This window comes from Strix aluco, unplaced genomic scaffold, assembly GCF_031877795.1.
Source record: "Strix aluco isolate bStrAlu1 unplaced genomic scaffold, bStrAlu1.hap1 HAP1_SCAFFOLD_52, whole genome shotgun sequence".
Lineage (NCBI taxonomy): Eukaryota > Metazoa > Chordata > Aves > Strigiformes > Strigidae > Strix > Strix aluco.
Window position 1 is genome coordinate 1,032,059 of NW_027436610.1, and position 24,249 is coordinate 1,056,307.

Here is a 24,249-nt window from a genome sequence, read left to right on the forward strand (position 1 = left end):
GGGAAAGGCAGGCAGAGAATTCCCTGATAACACCTTCTCTGTGCCTGTTCACATTGCTTCGCAGAATCGCTTTTGTGCAGAAAACAGTAACACTTGTTCAGAAGGAAAGAAAGCACAGAGCCCCAGATTTTATGTTGTCCTGGAGAGCTTGCAGAGCACTGGGGAAAGGCAGGCAGAGAATTCCCTGATAGCACCTTCTCTGTGCCTGTTCACATTGCTTCGCAAGAATCGCTTTTCTGCAGAAAACAGTAACACTTGTTCAGAACGAAAGAAAGCACAGAGCCCCAGATTCTATGTTGTCCTGGAGAGCTTGCAGAGCACTGGGGAAAGGCAGGCAGAGAATTCCCTGCTAGCACCTTCTCTGTGCCTGGGAAGCAGAAGTGTTCACATTGCTTCGCAAGAATCGCTCTTGTGCAGAAAACACTAACACTTGTTCAGAAGGAAAGAAAGCACAGAGCCCCAGATTCTATGTTGTCCTGGAGAGCTTGCAGAGCACTGGGGAAAGGCAGGCAGAGAATTCCCTGATAGCACCTTCTCTGTGCCTGGGAAGCAGAAGTGTTCACATTGCTTCGCAAGAATCGCTTTTCTGCAGAAAACAGTAACAGTTGTTCAGAAGGAAAGAAAGCACAGAGCCCCAGATTTTATGTTGTCCTGGAGAGCTTGCAGAGCACTGGGGAAAGGCAGGCAGAGAATTCCCTGATAGCACCTTCTCTGTGCCTGGGAAGCAGAAGTGTTCACATTGCTTCGCAGAATCGTTTTTGTGCAGAAAACACTAACACTTGTTCAGAACGAAAGAAAGCACAGAGCCCCAGATTTTATGTTGTCCTGGAGAGCTTGCAGAGCACTGGGGAAAGGCAGGCAGAGAATTCCCTGATAGCACCTTCTCTGTGCCTGTTCACATTGCTTCGCAGAATCGCTTTTGTGCAGAAAACAGTAACACTTGTTCAGAACTAAAGAAAGCACAGAGCCCCAGATTCTATGTTGTCCTGGAGAGCTTGCAGAGCACTGGGGAAAGGCAGGCAGAGAATTCCCTGATAGCACCTTCTCTGTGCCTGGGAAGCAGAAGTGTTCACATTGCTTCGCAGAATCGCTTCTGTGCAGAAAACAGTAACACTTGTTCAGAACGAAAGAAAGCACAGAGCCCCAGATTTGCTGTTGTCCTGGAGAGCTTGCAGAGCACTGGGGAAAGGCAGGCAGAGAATTCCTTGCTAGCACCTTCTCTGTGCCTGGGAAGCAGAATTGTTCACATCGCTTCGCAAGAATCGCTTTTGTGCAGAAAACACTAACACTTGTTCAGAAGGAAAGAAAGCACAGAGCCCCAGATTTTATGTTGCCCTGGAGAGCTTGCAGAGCACTGGGGAAAGGCAGGCACAGAATTCCCTGATAGCACCTTCTCTGTGCCTGGGAAGCAGAAGTGTTCACATTGCTTCGCAGAATCGCTTTTGTGCAAAAAACACTAACACTTGTTCAGAACGAAAGAAACCACAGAGCCCCAGATTCTATGTTGTCCTGGAGAGCTTGCAGAGCACTGGGGAAAGGCAGGCAGAGAATTCCCTGATAGCACCTTCTCTGTGCCTGTTCACATTGCTTCGCAGAATCGCTTTTGTGCAGAAAACAGTAACACTTGTTCAGAAGGAAAGAAAGCACAGAGCCCCAGATTCTATGTTGTCCTGGAGAGCTTGCAGAGCACTGGGGAAAGGCAGGCAGAGAATTCCCTGATAGCACCTTCTCTGTGCCTGGGAAGCAGAAGTGTTCACATTGCTTCGCAAGAATCGCTCTTGTGCAGAAAACACTAACACTTGTTCAGAAGGAAAGAAAGCACAGAGCCCCAGATTTTATGTTGTCCTGGAGAGCTTGCAGAGCACTGGGGAAAGGCAGGCAGAGAATTCCCTGCTAGCACCTTCTCTGTGCCTGTTCACATTGCTTCGCATAATCGCTTTAGTGCAGAAAACAGTAACACTTGTTCAGAACGAAAGAAAGCACAGAGCCCCAGATTCTATGTTGTCCTGGAGAGCTTGCAGAGCACTGGGGAAAGGCAGGCAGAGAATTCCCTGCTAGCACCTTCTCTGTGCCTGGGAAGCAGAAGTGTTCACATTGCTTCGCAGAATCGCTTTTGTGCAGAAAACAGTAACAATTGTTCAGAACGAAAGAAAGCACAGAGCCCCAGATTTTATGTTGTCCTGGAGAGCTTGCAGAGCACTGGGGAAAGGCAGGCAGAGAATTCCCTGATAGCACCTTCTCTGTGCCTGGGAAGCAGAAGTGTTCACATTGCTTCGCAGAATCGCCTTTGTGCAGAAAACACTAACACTTGTTCAGAACGAAAGAAAGCACAGAGCCCCAGATTTTATGTTGTCCTGGAGAGCTTGCAGAGCACTGGGGAAAGGCAGGCAGAGAATTCCCTGATAGCACCTTCTCTGTGCCTGTTCACATTGCTTCGCAGAATCGCTTTTGTGCAGAAAACAGTAACACTTGTTCAGAACTAAAGAAAGCACAGAGCCCCAGATTCTATGTTGTCCTGGAGAGCTTGCAGAGCACTGGGGAAAGGCAGGCAGAGAATTCCCTGATAGCACCTTCTCTGTGCCTGGGAAGCAGAAGTGTTCACATTGCTTCGCAGAATCGCTTCTGTGCAGAAAACAGTAACACTTGTTCAGAACGAAAGAAAGCACAGAGCCCCAGATTTGCTGTTGTCCTGGAGAGCTTGCAGAGCACTGGGGAAAGGCAGGCAGAGAATTCCTTGCTAGCACCTTCTCTGTGCCTGGGAAGCAGAATTGTTCACATCGCTTCGCAAGAATCGCTTTTGTGCAGAAAACACTAACACTTGTTCAGAAGGAAAGAAAGCACAGAGCCCCAGATTTTATGTTGCCCTGGAGAGCTTGCAGAGCACTGGGGAAAGGCAGGCACAGAATTCCCTGATAGCACCTTCTCTGTGCCTGGGAAGCAGAAGTGTTCACATTGCTTCGCAGAATCGCTTTTGTGCAAAAAACACTAACACTTGTTCAGAACGAAAGAAACCACAGAGCCCCAGATTCTATGTTGTCCTGGAGAGCTTGCAGAGCACTGGGGAAAGGCAGGCAGAGAATTCCCTGATAGCACCTTCTCTGTGCCTGTTCACATTGCTTCGCAGAATCGCTTTTGTGCAGAAAACAGTAACACTTGTTCAGAAGGAAAGAAAGCACAGAGCCCCAGATTCTATGTTGTCCTGGAGAGCTTGCAGAGCACTGGGGAAAGGCAGGCAGAGAATTCCCTGATAGCACCTTCTCTGTGCCTGGGAAGCAGAAGTGTTCACATTGCTTCGCAAGAATCGCTCTTGTGCAGAAAACACTAACACTTGTTCAGAAGGAAAGAAAGCACAGAGCCCCAGATTTTATGTTGTCCTGGAGAGCTTGCAGAGCACTGGGGAAAGGCAGGCAGAGAATTCCCTGCTAGCACCTTCTCTGTGCCTGTTCACATTGCTTCGCATAATCGCTTTAGTGCAGAAAACAGTAACACTTGTTCAGAACGAAAGAAAGCACAGAGCCCCAGATTCTATGTTGTCCTGGAGAGCTTGCAGAGCACTGGGGAAAGGCAGGCAGAGAATTCCCTGCTAGCACCTTCTCTGTGCCTGGGAAGCAGAAGTGTTCACATTGCTTCGCAGAATCGCTTTTGTGCAGAAAACAGTAACAATTGTTCAGAACGAAAGAAAGCACAGAGCCCCAGATTTTATGTTGTCCTGGAGAGCTTGCAGAGCACTGGGGAAAGGCAGGCAGAGAATTCCCTGATAGCACCTTCTCTGTGCCTGGGAAGCAGAAGTGTTCACATCGCTTCGCAAGAATCGCTTTTGTGCAGAAAACACTAACACTTGTTCAGAAGGAAAGAAAGCACAGAGCCCCAGATTTTATGTTACCCTGGAGAGCTTGCAGAGCACTGGGGAAAGGCAGGCACAGAATTCCCTGATAGCACCTTCTCTGTGCCTGGGAAGCAGAAGTGTTCACATTGCTTCGCAGAATCGCTTTTGTGCAAAAAACACTAACACTTGTTCAGAAGGAAAGAAAGCACAGAGCCCCAGATTCTATGTTGTCCTGGAGAGCTTGCAGAGCACTGGGGAAAGGCAGGCAGAGAATTCCCTGCTAGCACCTTCTCTGTGCCTGTTCACATTGTTTCGCAGAATGCTTTTGTGCAGAAAACAGTAACACTTGTTCAGAAGGAAAGAAAGCACAGAGCCCCAGATTCTATGTTGTCCTGGAGAGCTTGCAGAGCACTGGGGAAAGGCAGGCAGAGAATTCCCTGCTAGCACCTTCTCTGTGCCTGGGAAGCAGAAGTGTTCACATTGCTTCGCAAGAATCGCTTTTCTGCAGAAAAAAGTAACAGTTGTTCAGAAGGAAAGAAAGCACAGAGCCCCAGATTTTATGTTGTCCTGGAGAGCTTGCAGAGCACTGGGGAAAGGCAGGCAGAGAATTCCCTGCTAGCACCTTCTCTGTGCCTGGGAAGCAGAAGTGTTCACATTGCTTCGCAGAATCGCTTTAGTGCAGAAAACACTAACACTTGTTCAGAACGAAAGAAAGCACAGAGCCCCAGATTTTATGTTGCCCTGGAGAGCTTGCAGAGCACTGGGGAAAGGCAGGCACAGAATTCCCTGATAGCACCTTCTCTGTGCCTGGGAAGCAGAAGTGTTCACATTGCTTCGCAGAATCGCTTTTGTGCAAAAAACACTAACACTTGTTCAGAACGAAAGAAACCACAGAGCCCCAGATTCTATGTTGTCCTGGAGAGCTTGCAGAGCACTGGGGAAAGGCAGGCAGAGAATTCCCTGATAGCACCTTCTCTGTGCCTGTTCACATTGCTTCGCAGAATCGCTTTTGTGCAGAAAACAGTAACACTTGTTCAGAAGGAAAGAAAGCACAGAGCCCCAGATTCTATGTTGTCCTGGAGAGCTTGCAGAGCACTGGGGAAAGGCAGGCAGAGAATTCCCTGATAGCACCTTCTCTGTGCCTGGGAAGCAGAAGTGTTCACATTGCTTCGCAAGAATCGCTCTTGTGCAGAAAACACTAACACTTGTTCAGAAGGAAAGAAAGCACAGAGCCCCAGATTTTATGTTGTCCTGGAGAGCTTGCAGAGCACTGGGGAAAGGCAGGCAGAGAATTCCCTGCTAGCACCTTCTCTGTGCCTGTTCACATTGCTTCGCATAATCGCTTTAGTGCAGAAAACAGTAACACTTGTTCAGAACGAAAGAAAGCACAGAGCCCCAGATTCTATGTTGTCCTGGAGAGCTTGCAGAGCACTGGGGAAAGGCAGGCAGAGAATTCCCTGCTAGCACCTTCTCTGTGCCTGGGAAGCAGAAGTGTTCACATTGCTTCGCAGAATCGCTTTTGTGCAGAAAACAGTAACAATTGTTCAGAACGAAAGAAAGCACAGAGCCCCAGATTTTATGTTGTCCTGGAGAGCTTGCAGAGCACTGGGGAAAGGCAGGCAGAGAATTCCCTGATAGCACCTTCTCTGTGCCTGGGAAGCAGAAGTGTTCACATCGCTTCGCAAGAATCGCTTTTGTGCAGAAAACACTAACACTTGTTCAGAAGGAAAGAAAGCACAGAGCCCCAGATTTTATGTTACCCTGGAGAGCTTGCAGAGCACTGGGGAAAGGCAGGCACAGAATTCCCTGATAGCACCTTCTCTGTGCCTGGGAAGCAGAAGTGTTCACATTGCTTCGCAGAATCGCTTTTGTGCAAAAAACACTAACACTTGTTCAGAAGGAAAGAAAGCACAGAGCCCCAGATTCTATGTTGTCCTGGAGAGCTTGCAGAGCACTGGGGAAAGGCAGGCAGAGAATTCCCTGCTAGCACCTTCTCTGTGCCTGTTCACATTGTTTCGCAGAATGCTTTTGTGCAGAAAACAGTAACACTTGTTCAGAAGGAAAGAAAGCACAGAGCCCCAGATTCTATGTTGTCCTGGAGAGCTTGCAGAGCACTGGGGAAAGGCAGGCAGAGAATTCCCTGCTAGCACCTTCTCTGTGCCTGGGAAGCAGAAGTGTTCACATTGCTTCGCAAGAATCGCTTTTCTGCAGAAAAAAGTAACAGTTGTTCAGAAGGAAAGAAAGCACAGAGCCCCAGATTTTATGTTGTCCTGGAGAGCTTGCAGAGCACTGGGGAAAGGCAGGCAGAGAATTCCCTGCTAGCACCTTCTCTGTGCCTGGGAAGCAGAAGTGTTCACATTGCTTCGCAGAATCGCTTTAGTGCAGAAAACACTAACACTTGTTCAGAACGAAAGAAAGCACAGAGCCCCAGATTTTATGTTGTCCTGGAGAGCTTGCAGAGCACTGGGGAAAGGCAGGCAGAGAATTCCCTGCTAGCACCTTCTCTGTGCCTGTTCACATTGCTTCGCAGAATCGCTTTTGTGCAGAAAACAGTAACACTTGTTCAGAAGGAAAGAAAGCACAGAGCCCCAGATTCTATGTTGTCCTGGAGAGCTTGCAGAGCACTGGGGAAAGGCAGGCAGAGAATTCCTTGCTAGCACCTTCTCTGTGCCTGGGAAGCAGAAGTGTTCACATCGCTTCGCAAGAATCGCTTTTGTGCAGAAAACACTAACACTTGTTCAGAAGGAAAGAAAGCACAGAGCCCCAGATTTTATGTTGCCCTGGAGAGCTTGCAGAGCACTGGGGAAAGGCAGGCAGAGAATTCCCTGCTAGCACCTTCTCTGTGCCTGGGAAGCAGAAGTGTTTACATTGCTTCGCAGAATCGCTTTTGTGCAAAAAACACTAACACTTGTTCAGAAGGAAAGAAAGCACAGAGCCCCAGATTCTATGTTGTCCTGGAGAGCTTGCAGAGCACTGGGGAAAGGCAGGCAGAGAATTCCCTGATAGCACCTTCTCTGTGCCTGTTCACATTGCTTCGCAGAATCGCTTTTGTGCAGAAAACAGTAACACTTGTTCAGAAGGAAAGAAAGCACAGAGCCCCAGATTTTATGTTGTCCTGGAGAGCTTGCAGAGCACTGGGGAAAGGCAGGCAGAGAATTCCCTGATAGCACCTTCTCTGTGCCTGTTCACATTGCTTCGCAGAATCGCTTTTGTGCAGAAAACAGTAACACTTGTTCAGAAGGAAAGAAAGCACAGAGCCCCAGATTCTATGTTGTCCTGGAGAGCTTGCAGAGCACTGGGGAAAGGCAGGCAGAGAATTCCCTGCTAGCACCTTCTCTGTGCCTGGGAAGCAGAAGTGTTCACATTGCTTCGCAAGAATCGCTTTTCTGCAGAAAACAGTAACAGTTGTTCAGAAGGAAAGAAAGCACAGAGCCCCAGATTTTATGTTGTCCTGGAGAGCTTGCAGAGCACTGGGGAAAGGCAGGCAGAGAATTCCCTGATAGCACCTTCTCTGTGCCTGGGAAGCAGAAGTGTTCACATTGCTTCGCAGAATCGCTTTAGTGCAGAAAACACTAACACTTGTTCAGAACGAAAGAAAGCACAGAGCCCCAGATTTTATGTTGTCCTGGAGAGCTTGCAGAGCACTGGGGAAAGGCAGGCAGAGAATTCCCTGCTAGCACCTTCTCTGTGCCTGTTCACATTGCTTCGCAGAATCGCTTTTGTGCAGAAAACAGTAACACTTGTTCAGAAGGAAAGAAAGCACAGAGCCCCAGATTCTATGTTGTCCTGGAGAGCTTGCAGAGCACTGGGGAAAGGCAGGCAGAGAATTCCTTGCTAGCACCTTCTCTGTGCCTGGGAAGCAGAAGTGTTCACATCGCTTCGCAAGAATCGCTTTTGTGCAGAAAACACTAACACTTGTTCAGAAGGAAAGAAAGCACAGAGCCCCAGATTTTATGTTGCCCTGGAGAGCTTGCAGAGCACTGGGGAAAGGCAGGCAGAGAATTCCCTGCTAGCACCTTCTCTGTGCCTGGGAAGCAGAAGTGTTTACATTGCTTCGCAGAATCGCTTTTGTGCAGAAAACACTAACACTTGTTCAGAAGGAAAGAAAGCACAGAGCCCCAGATTCTATGTTGTCCTGGAGAGCTTGCAGAGCACTGGGGAAAGGCAGGCAGAGAATTCCCTGATAGCACCTTCTCTGTGCCTGTTCACATTGCTTCGCAGAATCGCTTTTGTGCAGAAAACAGTAACACTTGTTCAGAAGGAAAGAAAGCACAGAGCCCCAGATTTTATGTTGTCCTGGAGAGCTTGCAGAGCACTGGGGAAAGGCAGGCAGAGAATTCCCTGATAGCACCTTCTCTGTGCCTGTTCACATTGCTTCGCAGAATCGCTTTTGTGCAGAAAACAGTAACACTTGTTCAGAAGGAAAGAAAGCACAGAGCCCCAGATTCTATGTTGTCCTGGAGAGCTTGCAGAGCACTGGGGAAAGGCAGGCAGAGAATTCCCTGCTAGCACCTTCTCTGTGCCTGGGAAGCAGAAGTGTTCACATTGCTTCGCAAGAATCGCTCTTGTGCAGAAAACACTAACACTTGTTCAGAAGGAAAGAAAGCACAGAGCCCCAGATTTTATGTTGTCCTGGAGAGCTTGCAGAGCACTGGGGAAAGGCAGGCAGAGAATTCCCTGATAGCACCTTCTCTGTGCCTGGGAAGCAGAAGTGTTCACATTGCTTCGCAAGAATCGCTTTTCTGCAGAAAACAGTAACAGTTGTTCAGAAGGAAAGAAAGCACAGAGCCCCAGATTTTATGTTGTCCTGGAGAGCTTGCAGAGCACTGGGGAAAGGCAGGCAGAGAATTCCCTGCTAGCACCTTCTCTGTGCCTGGGAAGCAGAAGTGTTCACATTGCTTCGCAGAATCGCTTTAGTGCAGAAAACACTAACACTTGTTCAGAACGAAAGAAAGCACAGAGCCCCAGATTTTATGTTGTCCTGGAGAGCTTGCAGAGCACTGGGGAAAGGCAGGCAGAGAATTCCCTGATAGCACCTTCTCTGTGCCTGTTCACATTGCTTCGCAGAATCGCTTTTGTGCAGAAAACAGTAACACTTGTTCAGAAGGAAAGAAAGCACAGAGCCCCAGATTCTATGTTGTCCTGGAGAGCTTGCAGAGCACTGGGGAAAGGCAGGCAGAGAATTCCCTGCTAGCACCTTCTCTGTGCCTGGGAAGCAGAAGTGTTCACATTGCTTCGCAAGAATCGCTTTTGTGCAGAAAACACTAACACTTGTTCAGAACGAAAGAAAGCACAGAGCCCCAGATTTTATGTTGTCCTGGAGAGCTTGCAGAGCACTGGGGAAAGGCAGGCAGAGAATTCCCTGATAGCACCTTCTCTGTGCCTGTTCACATTGCTTCGCAGAATCGCTTTTGTGCAGAAAACAGTAACACTTGTTCAGAACGAAAGAAAGCACAGAGCCCCAGATTCTATGTTGTCCTGGAGAGCTTGCAGAGCACTGGGGAAAGGCAGGCAGAGAATTCCCTGATAGCACCTTCTCTGTGCCTGGGAAGCAGAAGTGTTCACATCGCTTCGCAAGAATCGCTTTTGTGCAGAAAACACTAACACTTGTTCAGAAGGAAAGAAAGCACAGAGCCCCAGATTTTATGTTGCCCTGGAGAGCTTGCAGAGCACTGGGGAAAGGCAGGCACAGAATTCCCTGATAGCACCTTCTCTGTGCCTGGGAAGCAGAAGTGTTCACATTGCTTCGCAGAATCGCTTTTGTGCAAAAAACACTAACACTTGTTCAGAAGGAAAGAAAGCACAGAGCCCCAGATTCTATGTTGTCCTGGAGAGCTTGCAGAGCACTGGGGAAAGGCAGGCAGAGAATTCCCTGCTAGCACCTTCTCTGTGCCTGTTCACATTGTTTCGCAGAATCGCTTTTGTGCAGAAAACAGTAACACTTGTTCAGAAGGAAAGAAAGCACAGAGCCCCAGATTCTATGTTGTCCTGGAGAGCTTGCAGAGCACTGGGGAAAGGCAGGCACAGAATTCCCTGATAGCACCTTCTCTGTGCCTGGGAAGCAGAAGTGTTCACATTGCTTCGCAAGAATCGCTTTTCTGCAGAAAAAAGTAACAGTTGTTCAGAAGGAAAGAAAGCACAGAGCCCCAGATTTTATGTTGTCCTGGAGAGCTTGCAGAGCACTGGGGAAAGGCAGGCAGAGAATTCCCTGCTAGCACCTTCTCTGTGCCTGGGAAGCAGAAGTGTTCACATTGCTTCGCAGAATCGCTTTAGTGCAGAAAACACTAACACTTGTTCAGAACGAAAGAAAGCACAGAGCCCCAGATTTTATGTTGTCCTGGAGAGCTTGCAGAGCACTGGGGAAAGGCAGGCAGAGAATTCCCTGCTAGCACCTTCTCTGTGCCTGTTCACATTGCTTCGCAGAATCGCTTTTGTGCAGAAAACAGTAACACTTGTTCAGAAGGAAAGAAAGCACAGAGCCCCAGATTCTATGTTGTCCTGGAGAGCTTGCAGAGCACTGGGGAAAGGCAGGCAGAGAATTCCCTGCTAGCACCTTCTCTGTGCCTGGGAAGCAGAAGTGTTCACATCGCTTCGCAAGAATCGCTTTTCTGCAGAAAAAAGTAACAGTTGTTCAGAAGGAAAGAAAGCACAGAGCCCCAGATTTTATGTTGCCCTGGAGAGCTTGCAGAGCACTGGGGAAAGGCAGGCAGAGAATTCCCTGATAGCACCTTCTCTGTGCCTGTTCACATTGCTTCGCAGAATCGCTTTTGTGCAGAAAACAGTAACACTTGTTCAGAACGAAAGAAAGCACAGAGCCCCAGATTCTATGTTGTCCTGGAGAGCTTGCAGAGCACTGGGGAAAGGCAGGCAGAGAATTCCCTGCTAGCACCTTCTCTGTGCCTGGGAAGCAGAAGTGTTCACATTGCTTCGCAAGAATCGCTCTTGTGCAGAAAACACTAACACTTGTTCAGAAGGAAAGAAAGCACAGAGCCCCAGATTTTATGTTGTCCTGGAGAGCTTGCAGAGCACTGGGGAAAGGCAGGCAGAGAATTCCCTGATAGCACCTTCTCTGTGCCTGGGAAGCAGAAGTGTTCACATTGCTTCGCAAGAATCGCTTTTCTGCAGAAAACAGTAACAGTTGTTCAGAAGGAAAGAAAGCACAGAGCCCCAGATTCTATGTTGTCCTGGAGAGCTTGCAGAGCACTGGGGAAAGGCAGGCAGAGAATTCCCTGCTAGCACCTTCTCTGTGCCTGGGAAGCAGAAGTGTTCACATTGCTTCGCAGAATCGCTTTAGTGCAGAAAACACTAACACTTGTTCAGAACGAAAGAAAGCACAGAGCCCCAGATTTTATGTTGTCCTGGAGAGCTTGCAGAGCACTGGGGAAAGGCAGGCAGAGAATTCCCTGATAGCACCTTCTCTGTGCCTGTTCACATTGCTTCGCAGAATCGCTTTTGTGCAGAAAACAGTAACACTTGTTCAGAAGGAAAGAAAGCACAGAGCCCCAGATTCTATGTTGTCCTGGAGAGCTTGCAGAGCACTGGGGAAAGGCAGGCAGAGAATTCCCTGCTAGCACCTTCTCTGTGCCTGGGAAGCAGAAGTGTTCACATTGCTTCGCAAGAATCGCTCTTGTGCAGAAAACACTAACACTTGTTCAGAACGAAAGAAAGCACAGAGCCCCAGATTTTATGTTGTCCTGGAGAGCTTGCAGAGCACTGGGGAAAGGCAGGCAGAGAATTCCCTGCTAGCACCTTCTCTGTGCCTGTTCACATTGCTTCGCATAATCGCTTTAGTGCAGAAAACAGTAACACTTGTTCAGAACGAAAGAAAGCACAGAGCCCCAGATTCTATGTTGTCCTGGAGAGCTTGCAGAGCACTGGGGAAAGGCAGGCAGAGAATTCCCTGATAGCACCTTCTCTGTGCCTGGGAAGCAGAAGTGTTCACATTGCTTCGCAAGAATCGCTTTTCTGCAGAAAAAAGTAACAGTTGTTCAGAAGGAAAGAAAGCACAGAGCCCCAGATTTTATGTTGTCCTGGAGAGCTTGCAGAGCACTGGGGAAAGGCAGGCAGAGAATTCCCTGCTAGCACCTTCTCTGTGCCTGGGAAGCAGAAGTGTTCACATTGCTTCGCAGAATCGCTTTAGTGCAGAAAACACTAACACTTGTTCAGAACGAAAGAAAGCACAGAGCCCCAGATTTTATGTTGTCCTGGAGAGCTTGCAGAGCACTGGGGAAAGGCAGGCAGAGAATTCCTTCCTAGCACCTTCTCTGTGCCTGGGAAGCAGAAGTGTTCACATCGCTTCGCAAGAATCGCTTTTGTGCAGAAAACACTAACACTTGTTCAGAAGGAAAGAAAGCACAGAGCCCCAGATTTTATGTTGCCCTGGAGAGCTTTCAGAGCACTGGGGAAAGGCAGGCACAGAATTCCCTGATAGCACCTTCTCTGTGCCTGGGAAGCAGAAGTGTTCACATTGCTTCGCAGAATCGCTTTTGTGCAAAAAACACTAACACTTGTTCAGAACGAAAGAAAGCACAGAGCCCCAGATTTTATGTTGTCCTGGAGAGCTTGCAGAGCACTGGGGAAAGGCAGGCAGAGAATTCCCTGATAGCACCTTCTCTGTGCCTGTTCACATTGCTTCGCAAGAATCGCTTTTCTGCAGAAAACAGTAACACTTGTTCAGAACGAAAGAAAGCACAGAGCCCCAGATTCTATGTTGTCCTGGAGAGCTTGCAGAGCACTGGGGAAAGGCAGGCAGAGAATTCCCTGCTAGCACCTTCTCTGTGCCTGGGAAGCAGAAGTGTTCACATTGCTTCGCAAGAATCGCTCTTGTGCAGAAAACACTAACACTTGTTCAGAAGGAAAGAAAGCACAGAGCCCCAGATTTTATGTTGTCCTGGAGAGCTTGCAGAGCACTGGGGAAAGGCAGGCAGAGAATTCCCTGATAGCACCTTCTCTGTGCCTGGGAAGCAGAAGTGTTCACATTGCTTCGCAAGAATCGCTTTTCTGCAGAAAACAGTAACAGTTGTTCAGAAGGAAAGAAAGCACAGAGCCCCAGATTTTATGTTGTCCTGGAGAGCTTGCAGAGCACTGCGGAAAGGCAGGCAGAGAATTCCCTGATAGCACCTTCTCTGTGCCTGGGAAGCAGAAGTGTTCACATTGCTTCGCAGAATCGCTTTAGTGCAGAAAACACTAACACTTGTTCAGAACGAAAGAAAGCACAGAGCCCCAGATTTTATGTTGTCCTGGAGAGCTTGCAGAGCACTGGGGAAAGGCAGGCAGAGAATTCCCTGCTAGCACCTTCTCTGTGCCTGTTCACATTGCTTCGCAGAATCGCTTTTGTGCAGAAAACAGTAACACTTGTTCAGAACTAAAGAAAGCACAGAGCCCCAGATTCTATGTTGTCCTGGAGAGCTTGCAGAGCACTGGGGAAAGGCAGGCAGAGAATTCCCTGCTAGCACCTTCTCTGTGCCTGGGAAGCAGAAGTGTTCACATTGCTTCGCAGAATCGCTTCTGTGCAGAAAACAGTAACACTTGTTCAGAACGAAAGAAAGCACAGAGCCCCAGATTTGCTGTTGTCCTGGAGAGCTTGCAGAGCACTGGGGAAAGGCAGGCAGAGAATTCCTTGCTAGCACCTTCTCTGTGCCTGGGAAGCAGAAGTGTTCACATCGCTTCGCAAGAATCGCTTTTGTGCAGAAAACACTAACACTTGTTCAGAAGGAAAGAAAGCACAGAGCCCCAGATTTTATGTTGCCCTGGAGAGCTTGCAGAGCACTGGGGAAAGGCAGGCACAGAATTCCCTGATAGCACCTTCTCTGTGCCTGGGAAGCAGAAGTGTTCACATTGCTTCGCAAGAATCGCTTTTCTGCAGAAAAAAGTAACAGTTGTTCAGAAGGAAAGAAAGCACAGAGCCCCAGATTTTATGTTGTCCTGGAGAGCTTGCAGAGCACTGGGGAAAGGCAGGCAGAGAATTCCCTGCTAGCACCTTCTCTGTGCCTGGGAAGCAGAAGTGTTCACATTGCTTCGCAGAATCGCTTTAGTGCAGAAAACACTAACACTTGTTCAGAACGAAAGAAAGCACAGAGCCCCAGATTTTATGTTGTCCTGGAGAGCTTGCAGAGCACTGGGGAAAGGCAGGCAGAGAATTCCCTGCTAGCACCTTCTCTGTGCCTGTTCACATTGCTTCGCAGAATCGCTTTTGTGCAGAAAACAGTAACACTTGTTCAGAAGGAAAGAAAGCACAGAGCCCCAGATTCTATGTTGTCCTGGAGAGCTTGCAGAGCACTGGGGAAAGGCAGGCAGAGAATTCCTTGCTAGCACCTTCTCTGTGCCTGGGAAGCAGAAGTGTTCACATCGCTTCGCAAGAATCGCTTTTCTGCAGAAAAAAGTAACAGTTGTTCAGAAGGAAAGAAAGCACAGAGCCCCAGATTTTATGTTGCCCTGGAGAGCTTGCAGAGCACTGGGGAAAGGCAGGCAGAGAATTCCCTGCTAGCACCTTCTCTGTGCCTGGGAAGCAGAAGTGTTTACATTGCTTCGCAGAATCGCTTTTGTGCAAAAAACACTAACACTTGTTCAGAAGGAAAGAAAGCACAGAGCCCCAGATTCTATGTTGTCCTGGAGAGCTTGCAGAGCACTGGGGAAAGGCAGGCAGAGAATTCCCTGATAGCACCTTCTCTGTGCCTGTTCACATTGCTTCGCAGAATCGCTTTTGTGCAGAAAACAGTAACACTTGTTCAGAAGGAAAGAAAGCACAGAGCCCCAGATTCTATGTTGTCCTGGAGAGCTTGCAGAGCACTGGGGAAAGGCAGGCAGAGAATTCCCTGCTAGCACCTTCTCTGTGCCTGGGAAGCAGAAGTGTTCACATTGCTTCGCAAGAATCGCTCTTGTGCAGAAAACACTAACACTTGTTCAGAAGGAAAGAAAGCACAGAGCCCCAGATTTTATGTTGTCCTGGAGAGCTTGCAGAGCACTGGGGAAAGGCAGGCAGAGAATTCCCTGATAGCACCTTCTCTGTGCCTGGGAAGCAGAAGTGTTCACATTGCTTCGCAAGAATCGCTTTTCTGCAGAAAACAGTAACAGTTGTTCAGAAGGAAAGAAAGCACAGAGCCCCAGATTCTATGTTGTCCTGGAGAGCTTGCAGAGCACTGGGGAAAGGCAGGCAGAGAATTCCCTGATAGCACCTTCTCTGTGCCTGGGAAGCAGAAGTGTTCACATTGCTTCGCAGAATCGCTTTAGTGCAGAAAACACTAACACTTGTTCAGAACGAAAGAAAGCACAGAGCCCCAGATTTTATGTTGTCCTGGAGAGCTTGCAGAGCACTGGGGAAAGGCAGGCAGAGAATTCCCTGATAGCACCTTCTCTGTGCCTGTTCACATTGCTTCGCAGAATCGCTTTTGTGCAGAAAACAGTAACACTTGTTCAGAAGGAAAGAAAGCACAGAGCCCCAGATTCTATGTTGTCCTGGAGAGCTTGCAGAGCACTGGGGAAAGGCAGGCAGAGAATTCCCTGCTAGCACCTTCTCTGTGCCTGGGAAGCAGAAGTGTTCACATTGCTTCGCAAGAATCGCTCTTGTGCAGAAAACACTAACACTTGTTCAGAAGGAAAGAAAGCACAGAGCCCCAGATTCTATGTTGTCCTGGAGAGCTTGCAGAGCACTGGGGAAAGGCAGGCAGAGAATTCCCTGATAGCACCTTCTCTGTGCCTGGGAAGCAGAAGTGTTCACATTGCTTCGCAGAATCGCTTTAGTGCAGAAAACACTAACACTTGTTCAGAACGAAAGAAAGCACAGAGCCCCAGATTTTATGTTGTCCTGGAGAGCTTGCAGAGCACTGGGGAAAGGCAGGCAGAGAATTCCCTGATAGCACCTTCTCTGTGCCTGTTCACATTGCTTCGCAGAATCGCTTTTGTGCAGAAAACAGTAACACTTGTTCAGAAGGAAAGAAAGCACAGAGCCCCAGATTCTATGTTGTCCTGGAGAGCTTGCAGAGCACTGGGGAAAGGCAGGCAGAGAATTCCCTGCTAGCACCTTCTCTGTGCCTGGGAAGCAGAAGTGTTCACATTGCTTCGCAAGAATCGCTCTTGTGCAGAAAACACTAACACTTGTTCAGAACGAAAGAAAGCACAGAGCCCCAGATTTTATGTTGTCCTGGAGAGCTTGCAGAGCACTGGGGAAAGGCAGGCAGAGAATTCCCTGCTAGCACCTTCTCTGTGCCTGTTCACATTGCTTCGCATAATCGCTTTAGTGCAGAAAACAGTAACACTTGTTCAGAACGAAAGAAAGCACAGAGCCCCAGATTCTATGTTGTCCTGGAGAGCTTGCAGAGCACTGGGGAAAGGCAGGCAGAGAATTCCCTGCTAGCACCTTCTCTGTGCCTGGGAAGCAGAAGTGTTCACATTGCTTCGCAAGAATCGCTTTTCTGCAGAAAAAAGTAACACTTGTTCAGAACGAAAGAAAGCACAGAGCCCCAGATTCTATGTTGTCCTGGAGAGCTTGCAGAGCACTGGGGAAAGGCAGGCAGAGAATTCCCTGCTAGCACCTTCTCTGTGCCTGGGAAGCAGAAGTGTTCACATTGCTTCGCAAGAATCGCTTTTCTGCAGAAAAAAGTAACAGTTGTTCAGAAGGAAAGAAAGCACAGAGCCCCAGATTTTATGTTGTCCTGGAGAGCTTGCAGAGCACTGGGGAAAGGCAGGCAGAGAATTCCCTGCTAGCACCTTCTCTGTGCCTGGGAAGCAGAAGTGTTCACATTGCTTCGCAGAATCGCTTTAGTGCAGAAAACACTAACACTTGTTCAGAACGAAAGAAAGCACAGAGCCCCAGATTTTATGTTGTCCTGGAGAGCTTGCAGAGCACTGGGGAAAGGCAGGCAGAGAATTCCCTGATAGCACCTTCTCTGTGCCTGGGAAGCAGAAGTGTTCACATTGCTTCGCAAGAATCGCTTTAGTGCAGAAAACAGTAACACTTGTTCAGAACGAAAGAAAGCACAGAGCCCCAGATTCTATGTTGTCCTGGAGAGCTTGCAGAGCACTGGGGAAAGGCAGGCAGAGAATTCCTTCCTAGCACCTTCTCTGTGCCTGGGAAGCAGAAGTGTTCACATCGCTTCGCAAGAATCGCTTTTGTGCAGAAAACACTAACACTTGTTCAGAAGGAAAGAAAGCACAGAGCCCCAGATTTTATGTTGCCCTGGAGAGCTTGCAGAGCACTGGGGAAAGGCAGGCACAGAATTCCCTGATAGCACCTTCTCTGTGCCTGGGAAGCAGAAGTGTTCACATTGCTTCGCAGAATCGCTTTTGTGCAAAAAACACTAACACTTGTTCAGAAGGAAAGAAAGCACAGAGCCCCAGATTCTATGTTGTCCTGGAGAGCTTGCAGAGCACTGGGGAAAGGCAGGCAGAGAATTCCCTGATAACACCTTCTCTGTGCCTGTTCACATTGCTTCGCAGAATCGCTTTTGTGCAGAAAACAGTAACACTTGTTCAGAAGGAAAGAAAGCACAGAGCCCCAGATTTTATGTTGTCCTGGAGAGCTTGCAGAGCACTGGGGAAAGGCAGGCAGAGAATTCCCTGATAGCACCTTCTCTGTGCCTGTTCACATTGCTTCGCAAGAATCGCTTTTCTGCAGAAAACAGTAACACTTGTTCAGAACGAAAGAAAGCACAGAGCCCCAGATTCTATGTTGTCCTGGAGAGCTTGCAGAGCACTGGGGAAAGGCAGGCAGAGAATTCCCTGCTAGCACCTTCTCTGTGCCTGGGAAGCAGAAGTGTTCACATTGCTTCGCAAGAATCGCTCTTGTGCAGAAAACACTAACACTTGTTCAGAAGGAAAGAAAGCACAGAGCCCCAGATTTTATGTTGTCCTGGAGAGCTTGCAGAGCACTGGGGAAAGGCAGGCAGAGAATTCCCTGATAGCACCTTCTCTGTGCCTGGGAAGCAGAAGTGTTCACATTGCTTCGCAAGAATCGCTTTTCTGCAGAAAACAGTAACAGTTGTTCAGAAGGAAAGAAAGCACAGAGCCCCAGATTTTATGTTGTCCTGGAGAGCTTGCAGAGCACTGGGGAAAGGCAGGCAGAGAATTCCCTGCTAGCACCTTCTCTGTGCCTGGGAAGCAGAAGTGTTCACATTGCTTCGCAGAATCGCTTTAGTGCAGAAAACACTAACACTTGTTCAGAACGAAAGAAAGCACAGAGCCCCAGATTTTATGTTGTCCTGGAGAGCTTGCAGAGCACTGGGGAAAGGCAGGCAGAGAATTCCCTGCTAGCACCTTCTCTGTGCCTGTTCACATTGCTTCGCAGAATCGCTTTTGTGCAGAAAACAGTAACACTTGTTCAGAACTAAAGAAAGCACAGAGCCCCAGATTCTATGTTGTCCTGGAGAGCTTGCAGAGCACTGGGGAAAGGCAGGCAGAGAATTCCCTGATAGCACCTTCTCTGTGCCTGGGAAGCAGAAGTGTTCACATTGCTTCGCAGAATCGCTTCTGTGCAGAAAACAGTAACACTTGTTCAGAACGAAAGAAAGCACAGAGCCCCAGATTTGCTGTTGTCCTGGAGAGCTTGCAGAGCACTGGGGAAAGGCAGGCAGAGAATTCCTTGCTAGCACCTTCTCTGTGCCTGGGAAGCAGAAGTGTTCACATCGCTTCGCAAGAATCGCTTTTGTGCAGAAAACACTAACACTTGTTCAGAAGGAAAGAAAGCACAGAGCCCCAGATTTTATGTTGCCCTGGAGAGCTTGCAGAGCACTGGGGAAAGGCAGGCACAGAATTCCCTGATAGCACCTTCTCTGTGCCTGGGAAGCAGAAGTGTTCACATTGCTTCGCAAGAATCGCTTTTCTGCAGAAAAAAGTAACAGTTGTTCAGAAGGAAAGAAAGCACAGAGCCCCAGATTTTATGTTGTCCTGGAGAGCTTGCAGAGCACTGGGGAAAGGCAGGCAGAGAATTCCCTGCTAGCACCTTCTCTGTGCCTGGGAAGCAGAAGTGTTCACATTGCTTCGCAGAATCGCTTTAGTGCAGAAAACACTAACACTTGTTCAGAACGAAAGAAAGCACAGAGCCCCAGATTTTATGTTGTCCTGGAGAGCTTGCAGAGCACTGGGGAAAGGCAGGCAGAGAATTCCCTGCTAGCACCTTCTCTGTGCCTGTTCACATTGCTTCGCAGAATCGCTTTTGTGCAGAAAACAGTAACACTTGTTCAGAAGGAAAGAAAGCACAGAGCCCCAGATTCTATGTTGTCCTGGAGAGCTTGCAGAGCACTGGGGAAAGGCAGGCAGAGAATTCCTTGCTAGCACCTTCTCTGTGCCTGGGAAGCAGAAGTGTTCACATCGCTTCGCAAGAATCGCTTTTCTGCAGAAAAAATTAACAGTTGTTCAGAAGGAAAGAAAGCACAGAGCCCCAGATTTTATGTTGCCCTGGAGAGCTTGCAGAGCACTGGGGAAAGGCAGGCAGAGAATTCCCTGCTAGCACCTTCTCTGTGCCTGGGAAGCAGAAGTGTTTACATTGCTTCGCAGAATCGCTTTTGTGCAAAAAACACTAACACTTGTTCAGAAGGAAAGAAAGCACAGAGCCCCAGATTCTATGTTGTCCTGGAGAGCTTGCAGAGCACTGGGGAAAGGCAGGCAGAGAATTCCCTGATAGCACCTTCTCTGTGCCTGTTCACATTGCTTCGCAGAATCGCTTTTGTGCAGAAAACAGTAACACTTGTTCAGAAGGAAAGAAAGCACAGAGCCCCAGATTCTATGTTGTCCTGGAGAGCTTGCAGAGCACTGGGGAAAGGCAGGCAGAGAATTCCCTGCTAGCACCTTCTCTGTGCCTGGGAAGCAGAAGTGTTCACATTGCTTCGCAAGAATCGCTCTTGTGCAGAAAACACTAACACTTGTTCAGAAGGAAAGAAAGCACAGAGCCCCAGATTTTATGTTGTCCTGGAGAGCTTGCAGAGCACTGGGGAAAGGCAGGCAGAGAATTCCCTGATAGCACCTTCTCTGTGCCTGGGAAGCAGAAGTGTTCACATTGCTTCGCAAGAATCGCTTTTCTGCAGAAAACAGTAACAGTTGTTCAGAAGGAAAGAAAGCACAGAGCCCCAGATTCTATGTTGTCCTGGAGAGCTTGCAGAGCACTGGGGAAAGGCAGGCAGAGAATTCCCTGATAGCACCTTCTCTGTGCCTGGGAAGCAGAAGTGTTCACATTGCTTCGCAGAATCGCTTTAGTGCAGAAAACACTAACACTTGTGCAGAACGAAAGAAAGCACAGAGCCCCAGATTTTATGTTGTCCTGGAGAGCTTGCAGAGCACTGGGGAAAGGCAGGCAGAGAATTCCCTGATAGCACCTTCTCTGTGCCTGTTCACATTGCTTCGCAGAATCGCTTTTGTGCAGAAAACAGTAACACTTGTTCAGAAGGAAAGAAAGCACAGAGCCCCAGATTCTATGTTGTCCTGGAGAGCTTGCAGAGCACTGGGGAAAGGCAGGCAGAGAATTCCCTGCTAGCACCTTCTCTGTGCCTGGGAAGCAGAAGTGTTCACATTGCTTCGCAAGAATCGCTCTTGTGCAGAAAACACTAACACTTGTTCAGAACGAAAGAAAGCACAGAGCCCCAGATTCTATGTTGTCCTGGAGAGCTTGCAGAGCACTGGGGAAAGGCAGGCAGAGAATTCCCTGCTAGCACCTTCTCTGTGCCTGGGAAGCAGAAGTGTTCACATTGCTTCGCAAGAATCGCTTTTCTGCAGAAAAAAGTAACAGTTGTTCAGAAGGAAAGAAAGCACAGAGCCCCAGATTTTATGTTGTCCTGGAGAGCTTGCAGAGCACTGGGGAAAGGCAGGCAGAGAATTCCCTCCTAGCACCTTCTCTGTGCCTGGGAAGCAGAAGTGTTCACATTGCTTCGCAGAATCGCTTTAGTGCAGAAAACACTAACACTTGTTCAGAACGAAAGAAAGCACAGAGCCCCAGATTTTATGTTGTCCTGGAGAGCTTGCAGAGCACTGGGGAAAGGCAGGCAGAGAATTCCCTGATAGCACCTTCTCTGTGCCTGTTCACATTGCTTCGCAGAATCGCTTTTGTGCAGAAAACAGTAACACTTGTTCAGAAGGAAAGAAAGCACAGAGCCCCAGATTCTATGTTGTCCTGGAGAGCTTGCAGAGCACTGGGGAAAGGCAGGCAGAGAATTCCCTGATAGCACCTTCTCTGTGCCTGGGAAGCAGAAGTGTTCACATTGCTTCGCAAGAATCGCTTTAGTGCAGAAAACAGTAACACTTGTTCAGAACGAAAGAAAGCACAGAGCCCCAGATTCTATGTTGTCCTGGAGAGCTTGCAGAGCACTGGGGAAAGGCAGGCAGAGAATTCCTTCCTAGCACCTTCTCTGTGCCTGGGAAGCAGAAGTGTTCACATCGCTTCGCAAGAATCGCTTTTGTGCAGAAAACACTAACACTTGTTCAGAAGGAAAGAAAGCACAGAGCCCCAGATTTTATGTTGCCCTGGAGAGCTTGCAGAGCACTGGGGAAAGGCAGGCACAGAATTCCCTGATAGCACCTTCTCTGTGCCTGGGAAGCAGAAGTGTTCACATTGCTTCGCAGAATCGCTTTTGTGCAAAAAACACTAACACTTGTTCAGAAGGAAAGAAAGCACAGAGCCCCAGATTCTATGTTGTCCTGGAGAGCTTGCAGAGCACTGGGGAAAGGCAGGCAGAGAATTCCCTGATAACACCTTCTCTGTGCCTGTTCACATTGCTTCGCAGAATCGCTTTTGTGCAGAAAACAGTAACACTTGTTCAGAAGGAAAGAAAGCACAGAGCCCCAGATTTTATGTTGTCCTGGAGAGCTTGCAGAGCACTGGGGAAAGGCAGGCAGAGAATTCCCTGATAGCACCTTCTCTGTGCCTGTTCACATTGCTTCGCAAGAATCGCTTTTCTGCAGAAAACAGTAACACTTGTTCAGAACGAAAGAAAGCACAGAGCCCCAGATTCTATGTTGTCCTGGAGAGCTTGCAGAGCACTGGGGAAAGGCAGGCAGAGAATTCCCTGCTAGCACCTTCTCTGTGCCTGGGAAGCAGAAGTGTTCACATTGCTTCGCAAGAATCGCTCTTGTGCAGAAAACACTAACACTTGTTCAGAAGGAAAGAAAGCACAGAGCCCCAGATTTTATGTTGTCCTGGAGAGCTTGCAGAGCACTGGGGAAAGGCAGGCAGAGAATTCCCTGATAGCACCTTCTCTGTGCCTGGGAAGCAGAAGTGTTCACATTGCTTCGCAAGAATCGCTTTTCTGCAGAAAACAGTAACAGTTGTTCAGAAGGAAAGAAAGCACAGAGCCCCAGATTTTATGTTGTCCTGGAGAGCTTGCAGAGCACTGCGGAAAGGCAGGCAGAGAATTCCCTGATAGCACCTTCTCTGTGCCTGGGAAGCAGAAGTGTTCACATTGCTTCGCAGAATCGCTTTAGTGCAGAAAACACTAACACTTGTTCAGAACGAAAGAAAGCACAGAGCCCCAGATTTTATGTTGTCCTGGAGAGCTTGCAGAGCACTGGGGAAAGGCAGGCAGAGAATTCCCTGCTAGCACCTTCTCTGTGCCTGTTCACATTGCTTCGCAGAATCGCTTTTGTGCAGAAAACAGTAACACTTGTTCAGAACTAAAGAAAGCACAGAGCCCCAGATTCTATGTTGTCCTGGAGAGCTTGCAGAGCACTGGGGAAAGGCAGGCAGAGAATTCCCTGATAGCACCTTCTCTGTGCCTGGGAAGCAGAAGTGTTCACATTGCTTCGCAGAATCGCTTCTGTGCAGAAAACAGTAACACTTGTTCAGAACGAAAGAAAGCACAGAGCCCCAGATTTGCTGTTGTCCTGGAGAGCTTGCAGAGCACTGGGGAAAGGCAGGCAGAGAATTCCTTGCTAGCACCTTCTCTGTGCCTGGGAAGCAGAAGTGTTCACATCGCTTCGCAAGAATCGCTTTTGTGCAGAAAACACTAACACTTGTTCAGAAGGAAAGAAAGCACAGAGCCCCAGATTTTATGTTGCCCTGGAGAGCTTGCAGAGCACTGGGGAAAGGCAGGCACAGAATTCCCTGATAGCACCTTCTCTGTGCCTGGGAAGCAGAAGTGTTCACATTGCTTCGCAAGAATCGCTTTTCTGCAGAAAAAAGTAACAGTTGTTCAGAAGGAAAGAAAGCACAGAGCCCCAGATTTTATGTTGTCCTGGAGAGCTTGCAGAGCACTGGGGAAAGGCAGGCAGAGAATTCCCTGCTAGCACCTTCTCTGTGCCTGGGAAGCAGAAGTGTTCACATTGCTTCGCAGAATCGCTTTAGTGCAGAAAACACTAACACTTGTTCAGAACGAAAGAAAGCACAGAGCCCCAGATTTTATGTTGTCCTGGAGAGCTTGCAGAGCACTGGGGAAAGGCAGGCAGAGAATTCCCTGCTAGCACCTTCTCTGTGCCTGTTCACATTGCTTCGCAGAATCGCTTTTGTGCAGAAAACAGTAACACTTGTTCAGAAGGAAAGAAAGCACAGAGCCCCAGATTCTATGTTGTCCTGGAGAGCTTGCAGAGCACTGGGGAAAGGCAGAGGCAGAGAATTCCTTGCTAGCACCTTCTCTGTGCCTGGGAAGCAGAAGTGTTCACATCGCTTCGCAAGAATCGCTTTTCTGCAGAAAAAAGTAACAGTTGTTCAGAAGGAAAGAAAGCACAGAGCCCCAGATTTTATGTTGCCCTGGAGAGCTTGCAGAGCACTGGGGAAAGGGAGGCAGAGAATTCCCTGCTAGCACCTTCTCTGTGCCTGGGAAGCAGAAGTGTTTACATTGCTTCGCAGAATCGCTTTTGTGCAAAAAACACTAACACTTGTTCAGAAGGAAAGAAAGCACAGAGCCCCAGATTCTATGTTGTTCTGGAGAGCTTGCAGAGCACTGGGGAAAGGCAGGCAGAGAATTCCCTGATAGCACCTTCTCTGTGCCTGTTCACATTGCTTCGCAGAATCGCTTTTGTGCAGAAAACAGTAACACTTGTTCAGAAGGAAAGAAAGCACAGAGCCCCAGATTCTATGTTGTCCTGGAGAGCTTGCAGAGCACTGGGGAAAGGCAGGCAGAGAATTCCCTGCTAGCACCTTCTCTGTGCCTGGGAAGCAGAAGTGTTCACATTGCTTCGCAAGAATCGCTCTTGTGCAGAAAACACTAACACTTGTTCAGAAGGAAAGAAAGCACAGAGCCCCAGATTTTATGTTGTCCTGGAGAGCTTGCAGAGCACTGGGGAAAGGCAGGCAGAGAATTCCCTGCTAGCACCTTCTCTGTGCCTGGGAAGCAGAAGTGTTCACATTGCTTCGCAAGAATCGCTTTTCTGCAGAAAACAGTAACAGTTGTTCAGAAGGAAAGAAAGCACAGAGCCCCAGATTCTATGTTGTCCTGGAGAGCTTGCAGAGCACTGGGGAAAGGCAGGCAGAGAATTCCCTGATAGCACCTTCTCTGTGCCTGGGAAGC